We start from the raw sequence: 11,172 nt of genomic DNA, 5'->3' as shown, positions 1-11,172 counted from the left end.
GTGTGGAGGTGTGCAGATAGAGTTGGGGGCAAGGAGCACAGACAAGGAGATGGAAAAAAACGATAGGCGAGTCTCTGCAAAGTCGGCCATTGTATCTCTCATTAAGCGTCTGACTATTCATCTCCCCTCAACTAAGTGCTTTTTTTGTGTCTCCACACAATGCCCGAGCTTAAAAACAATTATTCCCCCTTTAACAACCGGAATATATCAGCGGATAAACTTAAAACAATATTCTTATCAAGAGGTGCCAGAAATGAAAGGCCCATGGAAAAGAGCCGCTTTATTGTTGTTTGTCATCGTTACACCGATGCTGCCAGTGAGAGGTATTGTTGCTCAGCGGAGCACACAAGGCTCGAGTTGCATTGTTGTGCCAGGATTTTAAAACAGGCAGGAGTTATCAATAGAGCGCAGACTATTCGAGTCACTCGGCTGTGCCTCTCGATACACTTCACAACCTCGCGCGCCGAACAGCCAGCCGCCGTCTCGCACAATTGGGCCGCTTCTCTGACAAACACTTTGTTTCCAAATGGATCCGGGTTCCATGTCTAAATGGGTAAAAGACGGCGCCGTCGCTCCAAAGCCCGGGCGCTTCACTAAATAAGGGTTTATCCGCATTGATAAAAGTAGCCGTAATTAACTCGGCGATTTTGCTCATGACGGCGGAGATGGAGGGAGTTACTAGAAGAGGGACGGAGGGAATAAAAGCGACGCGGAGGAGAGGAAGGCCTCAGCTGTGCCCTGCACCGGTGGACGCGCCGCGATTACCCGGAGCAGGAAACCAAATGTAAAGGCCTTGGGCAGGCTTTGATATTTCCATCTATCGTTTGTCTCTCGTGACCTGGACCACGGCTAACGGACCCCGACTGGAGGTCAGCGGGAATCAGAGGAGAGAGGAAAGGATTGGAGAGCAGAAGAGAAGAGAGGAGAGGAGCGACCGATCCAACCGCTTCACAGAAGAACCCCAACGCAACCTGATTCTGCCCGGGCTGCTCTTGACATTTTGCATATTCACGCGTCCGTAAAAGCCGACCCACCATCGGTTTGGATGAAGCTCTACGGGACTTTGCGGCGTCGGATGCGGGTCGACGCTGCGCCCAAAGATGGATGAGTCTCTTACGGCGCTCGGGAGGTCTGATGAACTTCCTCCGACGAGGCAGCTGAGTCAACGTCACTGGAAAAAATGAGAAAAGAATAGTTTGCGGGCGCGAGACACAAAGCTGTCACCAGATCGCTGTGATAACGGAGTAATCTTTTAATTATTATGCATTTATGGGATAATAAGCCATATATTTTTATGTGTCTTGATTTACGAAGATATTATATTATATTATATTATATTATATTATATTATATTATATTATATCATTTTATATTATATTATATTATTTTATATTATACTATATTATATTATTGAAGATAGGAAGACCGGTATGTTGTGGTAGAGCTTAAACGTATTAAATGTAGATGACTTCTTTGATTTAATTGTCACACCTGATTTTTTTTTTTTTTTTTTTTTTTTTATTTTATTTTTATTCTTTTTTTATCATAAGAGACGCGCTAAAGAGTCAGAGATTCGAACATTGGAAAGCTAAAAACGTAACGCAGGAAGTGACGGCGCTGAAATGTAAATGCATTTGATATTTGCTGGCTTTCTATGAGATCTCACAACAATTCCTCCAACCGTGTTTGTGTGTGTGAAGTAATACATCCTCAAATTTCTCTCGTCCCTTCAAGCGCAAAATACAAAAGGCCTGGGCTGCCACTACCTGATTCAATCAAGTGTGTTACATTGTATACCCATGGGCAAGAAGGCGACTTGTATTTTAATTAATAATGTAATACCCCAGACTCAAAGGCTTGGCCCTTGGCATTCCTCTGGCTTTTTTTTTTTTTTTTTTTTTTTTTGTAAATACTCTCAAGATCCCTGGAAAAGAGATGCTTGGAGCATTTTTTTTCCACACACCCTCGCAAACCGGATTTGATGTATAACGCTTGAAAGTAACACTGCCAGCAGTTTCGAACATTTTCTCGAACGGGGCGAGCTGTGTTTTTTAGCGTTATTTTTAAGAAAAAAAAACTCGTCGCGCCGAAGGCCGTCGCGGTGAACGTCATCCTTTTCTGGTCAAGATGAATTTAAAAAAAAAAAAAAAAAAAAAAAAAAAAACAACGCCGCCAGGAAAAGGGAAAGCGAGCGGCGTATTTTCGAGAAAAGAGAATACGGAGCGACGAGGGTTTAAGAGATAAGAAAATATCCCATCCGAGCAAAGCGCGTGGTGTAAATGGAAGTTAATGTTAAGGGCTACGAAGGGAGACGTGGCCGCGGGTGCTATATTGTGAGGAATAACAAGCACAGTGAAGGGTAAACACATGCTTCTTTGGAGATCCTGGACCTGAAAGAAGCCTGAGGGAGCTCCGGGGCTTGTGGGATACAGGCTGTGTTCAACCTTTATCTGCAGCCACACACACACACACACACACACACACACACCGCAACAAGAAAAGAGGGCACATTTACAGTACGCCCGTAGAAGTAGTGACTCATTTGTTCGCACATAACTAAATATATAAACGTAAACGCCTGACTCATTAAGTCGAGGAAAATATCGCCGGTGTGTCCGTTTCGGACGCGTCGATCCAAGCGGGGTTTTTCGCCTAACAGGTGTAATCTGAGACGATGAAGCGAAAAAGAAAGCCGCTTGATAGGAAGGTATCGTCCTTTCTTAAATAATTAAACGGGATACATTTCATCCCGAACGGAACAAACATTTTAATTAGCTAACATGAGCTCAGCCACAAGTAAATCTAAAGTGATTATTCCTGCCCTCAGAGAAAGACTGTCTCCCTGTGCTCTGTCAAAAGGTCAATTATGGCCCCAAACCGGCATGCAGTGACAGTGACCTGGAAGCGCTACTGATGACCCCACATCCAGGGGCCCAAAAGAGTTGATCATCTAACATGCAGGCTGCCTGGAGCCATGGAAATCTGACATTTGTCCTTATTCAAATGAACACAAACAATATGCATCTCATGCCTCTCCCTAACCTGTGCCAAATCTAAGGCATAGGGACCGGCGGTCTTGACGCATTGTCCTCCCGTCCAAGTCCGTGCCCTTCCCGGTGAATGCGGCCGCACGGCCATCAGACGGCGAGCCCGCGGTCGAAGCGAGGGCGCCATCGACAACGGATTGTCATTTTACCTCGACTCCACGGGCACGAATAGCATATTTTCAGGGTTTGAAGAATGAGATTTATGTATACAAGAGAATTCGGGATACAGCGATCCCTCGCTATAACGCGGTTTACTTTTCACGGTTTCGCTACTTCACGGATTTGCATCGTGCGTTGTGTTCTGCATTCTGATTGGCTAAAAAGTCACTATGCTTCTTCTCTACCTGTGCGTCAAAAACGTTGCAGTTTAATATGTACACGTACGTAAAACAGCTTGCCGAATTTATATTACCTACGTGCAAATTCTCTTGCAATTTCGAGTTTCTCTAAAACCCATAATGTTGACAAAACACTCTGGACCGACAAAAGGGCCCAAAAGGCAGCGGAAGATGCTATCTATCGCAGATAAAGTTAAACTTCTGGACATGCTAAGGGAAGGTAAAAGCTATGCGGCTGTAGGTCGGCATTAGGGAGTTAATGAATCTTCCGTTCGTTCCATAAAGAAGGAAGAAAAAAACATTAGGACGACAGCGCAATGTATAATAGAGTATTCAATTGTATTATAATTGTAAAAAAAAATGAAGGTTTCTACGTCACGGATTTTGCCTATCACGGGTTGTTTTTGGAATGTAATCCCCGCGAAAAACAAGGGTATACTGTATAGTATAGAATATATCTGTGTAAATACTGCTCAAATAAATAAAGGGATCACTTAATCAACACAATGTAACTCCGAGTCAATCGCACCGCTGTCCACTTAGGAAGCTCCAAAGATACAATACAATACTTGTATTGTTTTTGACTTGTTTTAAGGACATTACATCCAAGTTGGATCAGCCTCCGGTGTGTTTTTCCCCTTTCATTTGGAGTGTGACTTCAAATCCAGACCTCCATGGCTTCGTACATTTGCTTTCCATTAATGATTTTTGTGTAATTTTGCTGTCAGCGCATTCAACTATGGAAAGTATTTCATAACGATATTCCATACATTCAGATCTAGGATGTGTTAATTAAGTCTTCTTGTATATTCATAAAATATAGGAATTTATCGGACTAACTGACTCCCCAAACCACTTTTACAACCCGCTGGTTGATAAAAGCGAGTGAACCGGTGAGGACAGGGATCTTCCCCAAAACTACATCCAGACTTCATTTCATCCATCGAATGAGATTTCGATGAGTCAAACTGGATTCTGGGTTCAAGCGGCCACTGAAACAAATGCAACTTTTCGACCACGGAGGTTGGCGAGTCCGCCTCACAACAAGAACGTTCTGGATCGGACTGCGACAGCGGCCTTCGGCGCTTTTCTGTGTTGCGTTTTCTTCTCATCTCCGCGTCCGTGTGGGTTTTCCGCACTTTCCTCCCATGCATAAGGTGCATTAAGACCAAATTGCTCGGGTGATTGAACGATTGTATGTCTCTACTGTACGTTTGGCCCCGTGATCGACCTGCGAGCGGTCCGGGGTGAACCCCGCCTCCTTTCCGATGTCAATCGGGATTGGCCCCGGCCCCACCGCGACCCCGAACGCAACCCCTCGACAAGGCAATGAATGAATGAAGCCAATGAAGACATTTTTAACCCCTTCTGTGCACCAGAGGGTTACGGCTTGGTCACTGCTGACTGCAAGCACCCGTTTCCTTCTGAGCAGAAGAGCAAGACCCGCCGCTGTTGTTTTTCATCATTATAATCAGGCTGTTGAATTATAATTGATCCCACTCATGCACATATGGAAGCGCAAATAAATGCATAAATGAGAAAGTAAATAAATAACGACACAGATAGCGTGAAACTACGCACAGCCGCCGGCGATTGAAGATAAACTACATGTTAAACATGACACCCGGCCGCACCGTGGGACCCGTTTAAATATTTTAGTAGCTCTGCTCCGCGGCGAAATAGTTCAAGGGACATCCGGCGGTTGCGAGACATGGAAGTTAGTAAGAATCGATGTATTAACGCCGCGCATAACAGACAGTTTCGGTCTTTTGTGTCGGATTCGACTCGCTCAAATATGACAAATATCTGTAATACACGCCGCGCTCGCGCTGAGCCCGACATAAACCGATTTACTACACTGGAGTAAAAGCTTTTGGAAAAACCACCTCCGTAAGAGGGTTATTGCCATAACACCGGTGCATACACAGTAAATTCCCGCTGAATAGCACTTGCCTGCAGCAACACCTACCATGGTAAATGTTTATCCATGTGGACTCCCCATCTCATGGTGTTTTTGTCTGTGTGTGCAGAAGGTAGGACCTGGCCTGAAACTCCATGACACAGTGCGAGGGCTTTCATGTCTGCAGGGCGTTCCACAGAGCATGATCATGAAAAGCACAAACATGACGAAAACTGCAAAAGGTTGAGCCGTGGAAACGTCTTTCTTCCGCACGTCAGTTAATTTCCTCTTTTTCCCTTTGGTTCCACATCACTTTTTCTATTATGTTTCCAACGCTGTGAAAACATAATACAAATCGCGCTGGTGGGAAGAGAAAAAAAAAAAAAAAAAGGGAAAAACAGAAAATCCTATCATTACACCCACAAATGAAAAAGTGGATACCAGTGAAAAATGTAAGGGGATTGTTATTTTTCACATTCTAATTCACATCACAAGTAAATGAAAAGCAACACACGCTGTATATCAGATTGGTTGGGCGCCTTTAGCCCGAAGCCACGCGGCGCACACTGATATTAGTTTTAAATACAGATTGCCGGCGATAATAGAAGCGAAGAGTCCGCGTTTTCCGCACGGGCCCGGCCTGAAGTGCCGGCGCCCCTCGGAAAGACAGCCTCAATCAAAAAACTCAAATAAATGTAGTTCTTCGGGCTCTGTCAACTGTAAACTGTTATTGATCCCGACAAATGAAATTTGTTCACGTTGATCGATCAAACACATTATCTGTGTTTTCCAGTCTATTACCAGCAAGTGGAAACTCAGAAGGCATCAATAAATAGAGCCGGGTCACCCCGGGTAGATTCCTTTCAAGCTATAAGGGCCGTAAATACAGGCGACTAAACACAAGTACTTGTACTTAAAGGTAATGGACCTGTATCATGACTAAACATCGAGTGTCTGGGGTGCCGGGAAGTGGAAAGCACTTCTTGAGCACCTTCGAGGTCTAGAGACACTCGTGTATGTACTGTATACTTGCCCTCCTCTCTTCTGCCCCTACTAATACCTCCACCCTCCCCAAACTCGCTCCCCTAAACATGAAAGCTTTCCAGCTGGCAACCGGCGCCTGCACTTGGCAGGTCGGGGGGCAACATGAGAATTAAACCTACATCGCCCCAGTTACCAGTTCTCAAATATCAGTGGAGTCCAGCACTTCACTGGGGACGGTTGAGGGAAAGCATGTAAATGGAAGAGAAAAAAAAAAAAGAAAAAAAAAAAAAAGCGCCTTCTGGCACCGATACCGCTATTACATCGGTGAAAGTTTTTGAAAGGAAAGGAGGCGCGGATGAGCCGAACAGTCGGAGGGAAACGTGCGAATAACCGACGAAACGTAGCTCCCATGAAGAAAAAGACGGCGACCCGGTACGGGTTTCGGGAAACGTCGACATCGAGATCACTCTCTTCTCCTGCGTCATGCAAAACAAGAAAAAACGGTGTGTTGAGCTCATTTGAGGTGTTGCGAATCTACGGATTGCCTCGCATTTTGATTTACCTGGGTTTTGAGCGGAAATATCGAACCGAAACTTCCTCGCTTTTTGCGGGATTTAAAGGAGCATCCCGCTCTAATATGCGCGTTTTAACTTTGCCTCAATGGAAAAAAGAAAACCCAGATGAATGTCTGATTGTTTTCGGAAGGCGACGTGCAAGTTGTCGCTGTATATTCATATTTTTATTCATCTCTAATTTCATCACGTGGGTTTCTTAAGTCTCAGCGAAACTTCCGCCTCGGCCTTCACATTTCCGCACCGCAAAGGAAGCCGAACGAGAAAGAGGAATATTCACTGTAGTGATAGGGCGGCTCTGATAGCGCCTTTATTATGGAGAATTATTTTAAACAGTGTAAAGCGGCACGGACTCATTTTTCCCATGTTTCTGCCTCTATCACTCCAGCTATTGATAAGATGCCTAAATTTATTGCAGAATAATTCTGCAGGAAAAGAGATAAAAGGTTGCTGAATAAAATATGAGGCAAAGGCTGTAAATTGTAGCAATGCATATCATTTCATTCAAATGTAGGACGCAATTACCATCTGCTACACTCATCAGTCCCCTCCTTTATGACTTAATTATATGTTTAATGCTATCAGATCAAGGAAAGGGCAAACAGATGAATGAGAGAAAAAGAGAAAAGATTCTGCAACAAGACAAAAGGCAGATGAAAAGTAACATAAAGGGGCGGAATTGATTTCATTCACCGGGAAATAGAAAAAGTTAATTTAGATACAATGTTCCCTCATCTCCTGTGGCTTTCTAAGGTAATAATCACGCGTGTTGCCAATAGGTCTCATAACAGTCAAACAAAAGGAATCGAGTTCCTCCAAGACCGTGAGCCTTCTCGCTTTTCGCTCCGAGACGACGACCCACCCGGCGGGTGTCGAGTGGCTTCCGTGGCCGCCGCGGTGACCGCGGTCCACGCCGGGCCTTAACTCGGTTCAACTTTTTTTTTTATTATCATATAAATGGTTTTAACAGTCAGGGTTTATCCAAGTGCGTGCTCACTTGGAATAATCGGACGCGGTGAATCTGCGCGTTTGGATATTTGGATCGTGAAGCCGGTTCTGGCTGATACAGGACGTGATATTCAGAAGGCCGCGGTTTCGGATCCGGTTAAATCACAATTATATGCCGAGAAATACGAAATAGCCATGGACTCAGAGTGTCCGGGCAGTAATGAAAGACATTTTCATTTCGAATTCTTTGATTATGACATGGCATTTACAGATACAAACCCTTTAAAAATACAAGCGCAGTTCGAATTTTCTGTCCTGGATCTTCAAATTTCAGGATTTACCGATGTCTCAGCAATGTGAAGATCCTCCCGGTATCGTCTCAGCGAATAACGTGCAGATTTTTTTCAAAAGTGATCAGCGATCTTCCTTGATTCTGTGAAATTTGCTGATAAAAAAAATGTTCTAAGTAGCCCAAAAAATGAATAGAATCCTCTATTCGTCCACTTTAAACACGGCTCGACACGGTAATATTCTTTATTTCAACTTTGCTATCGTGGAATAAAAGGAGCCGTCCGCCGGTGTGCCGGGTTCGGCCCCGACACTTGTTTTCCGGGCTGAGATGAAACTTTTTCGTTTGGATGCAAACGGTGTAAGGCAGTGTTCACAAAGAAAACCGGGGTTGTCCAAATGGCTGTGGGGTAAAAAGCTCGCCAATGGGCATCCCAGGTGCCAGCGGGCACTGTCCTAACTGTGTACCTTTGGCCAGAACTCATTACAGGGTGACATTTAGGACTGCTGCTGTCCATGCCAAGTCAGCCTTCTGGATCGAGACAAATTATGTAGTTATTTTTTATGTCAGACATTAAGTCGTGTCCAGTGGGAGCCAAATTAGCATCACCTACATGTCACCTGGAAAAAAAAAAGGGAAAAAAAGAAATGATTAAAGAGAGAGGACCTCTTAAACAAGGGCATTTTTTATTTCTTTATTTATTTATTGCATCAAACATTCTGGTCAAACAGGACTTGACTGAACTTTGTCCACACTGGCAAAGATATTTTGGATGTGAATTTGTGAGTGAGGCTGTTTTTGATGCTAATAAATATATTTATGTAGATTAGCAGCGGGTTACTAATTCCTGCATCTCATCTGGCACACGAACTTGTTGCACTGCCTTTCTTTCTTTGCTTTTTAGCGCGAATAGTATCGGATGACTAAAAAGAAAATAATCTTCTTCCAGCTTTTTTTTTTTTTACCTCCTCTCCTCAAAGCTTGAAATGATAAAATAATGTAAAAGATGTAAAAGTCATACAAAATAATGTGAAAATCACGGCGTGCATAAGTGTTCGCAAAGATAAGAACCTAGAAACTGGCCTCGTCCCTTTAACAAAATACGAAAAACTTTCCACAACGGTATCTGCTTTATATCATTCTGCCGGAAAAACAAAATTACTGTTGATTGGAAAATTTGTAAAAATTCATTTGTATTTGTATATGAACTTCCTTTTCGCTGAGTTTTTCCTTCACTTTTTCTGCAAGAGCAACTGCTATATATGTAGGTTTTAGCCCGTTCTACACAGCGGCCGCCAGGTTGGACGAAAAGATGAACAGAACTAAAGCTCCATCTTGTGGACATGAGCACACACGACTGCAGAAGACATCACGGGGTCCCTTTGTCCTCCTCTTGGCCATTTAGAGACCGGCCTGGAGGATATATTTGCATTAAGGCCTCGGAGCGGTCGCGCATTTGAGCGGGAATATTTCAGATGAGCAAAAACGGAGTAAATCAACGGCGTACGTCGGTGTGTACAATCACCGTTACAGGAAATGTTGCAGAACGCTCTCATTTGTTGCGGGGGGACGTTTATCCTCCCAGAATCTCTCGGATTCATCAAACCAAGGACGATTAAAGTCAGTTGAAACAGTCGCTAAATGAGCGGAGGCCCGAAGGTGCCTCGCAAAGCATGAAATGAATCAAAATTGTTTACCTGGTTCGTGTCATTGGGCGAATTACGCATAATTGCTCATTCGAAGTATTCGGAGTAAAGCGTTCGACACGCTGCATACGGCGGGCGTCATTTCCATAGAAACTTCAAGATGGCACAAACAAGGGGAAAAAAGCAGGATGTAATTGATTAGAAGTTAATTGTGCAAAGGTCTTCCTGATGGGAACCATCTGTCAAGCCGTACATCCACTAATTCTAATCATAATTAATTAAATGGCTAACAAATTACATAAATCATAGTTAGGGCGGAAACTACCGCAGGAACTGTTATGAAACAAATTAGCTTTAACAATGTGAGAAAATTACATCACATAACTAAATATTATACTCATTTCCGCAAGCCATATATCTTAATGAATTCTCTAATTAATTTAATTCACACAATATGCATAATTCGGAGCAGAAAATGTCAGTGGGTCAGACTTAACCATATTGTTGCTGGCTGTCTATTTCATCGAGCGCCATATTAGCAAAACATGACCCCGCGATGTAAATGACGCAGACCAACTGTTGTAAATGTAAATCCAGGGTGTCATTAACATGCTCCGGAGATATCGTACGAGCGCGCACAGCTCGGTGTGCACGGACCGGCCTCGTCCGTGCACACCGTGTGATTTCCAAAGGAGTTACACGTGCAGAGAAAGACGGGAAGAAAGAAATGTTGCTCGCGCGTCGAGAGACGTTGACGTACGTCGTCGGACCTGAACCCGCTCTTAAAACTCAAGTGCGCTGGAGCCGCGCACATTTACAATGGAGCGCATTTAGCAAGCACTTACATGTAAATTCAGACAGCATTTGTAAATGAGCTCTATCTTGCAGAGGTCAGCGGGCGCCGTGGAAGTCACGCAGCTTGACGGGCTGAAAAAAACGGTCACAGAAGCACTTGTGGTTCTAATTGACCCCTTAATGGGCCTTCCCGTTTTTTTTCTTTCCCCTCTTCGGAGAACTATTTGCATTTAAACTGTTCAAATAGAGGCTGAGAAATACACACAGTAGATGTAGAACATGAATACGGTACTGGAGATTCTAGTATTGACACATAGAAAGAACATTCAGATAGACTTTGGACTTTAAACAAGAGTAAAAGATTTTCAGTGCTATATTAATACACTTTTTTTTTAATATGCTATATATAGAGAGATATTTTGGGGGCCATTAATGGATTTTTTTAGGCCAGACAATTTTTTTTCATGTTGTTTTATGCCTTCCATGTTTTAAATGTTTTATTCATGTTTTGAAGTAATTTCTTACTAATTTGGTTCATTTGTAACTATTTTCTCAGTGTAAATTTTTCTCACTTGAGTTCTCATGCTTGATTAAGTCAAGACTACCTTAATTCTCCATGAAGTCGTGATATATTTTTGTATATTTTTATGATA

This window comes from Fistularia commersonii, chromosome 4 (assembly GCF_037954325.1).
Source record: "Fistularia commersonii isolate RoL2024-O1a breed Wild chromosome 4, RoL_Fcom_v1.0, whole genome shotgun sequence".
Classification (NCBI taxonomy): domain Eukaryota; kingdom Metazoa; phylum Chordata; class Actinopteri; order Syngnathiformes; family Fistulariidae; genus Fistularia; species Fistularia commersonii.
The sequence above is the reverse complement of the archived record's forward strand: the minus strand, read 5'-3'. Positions refer to the sequence as shown.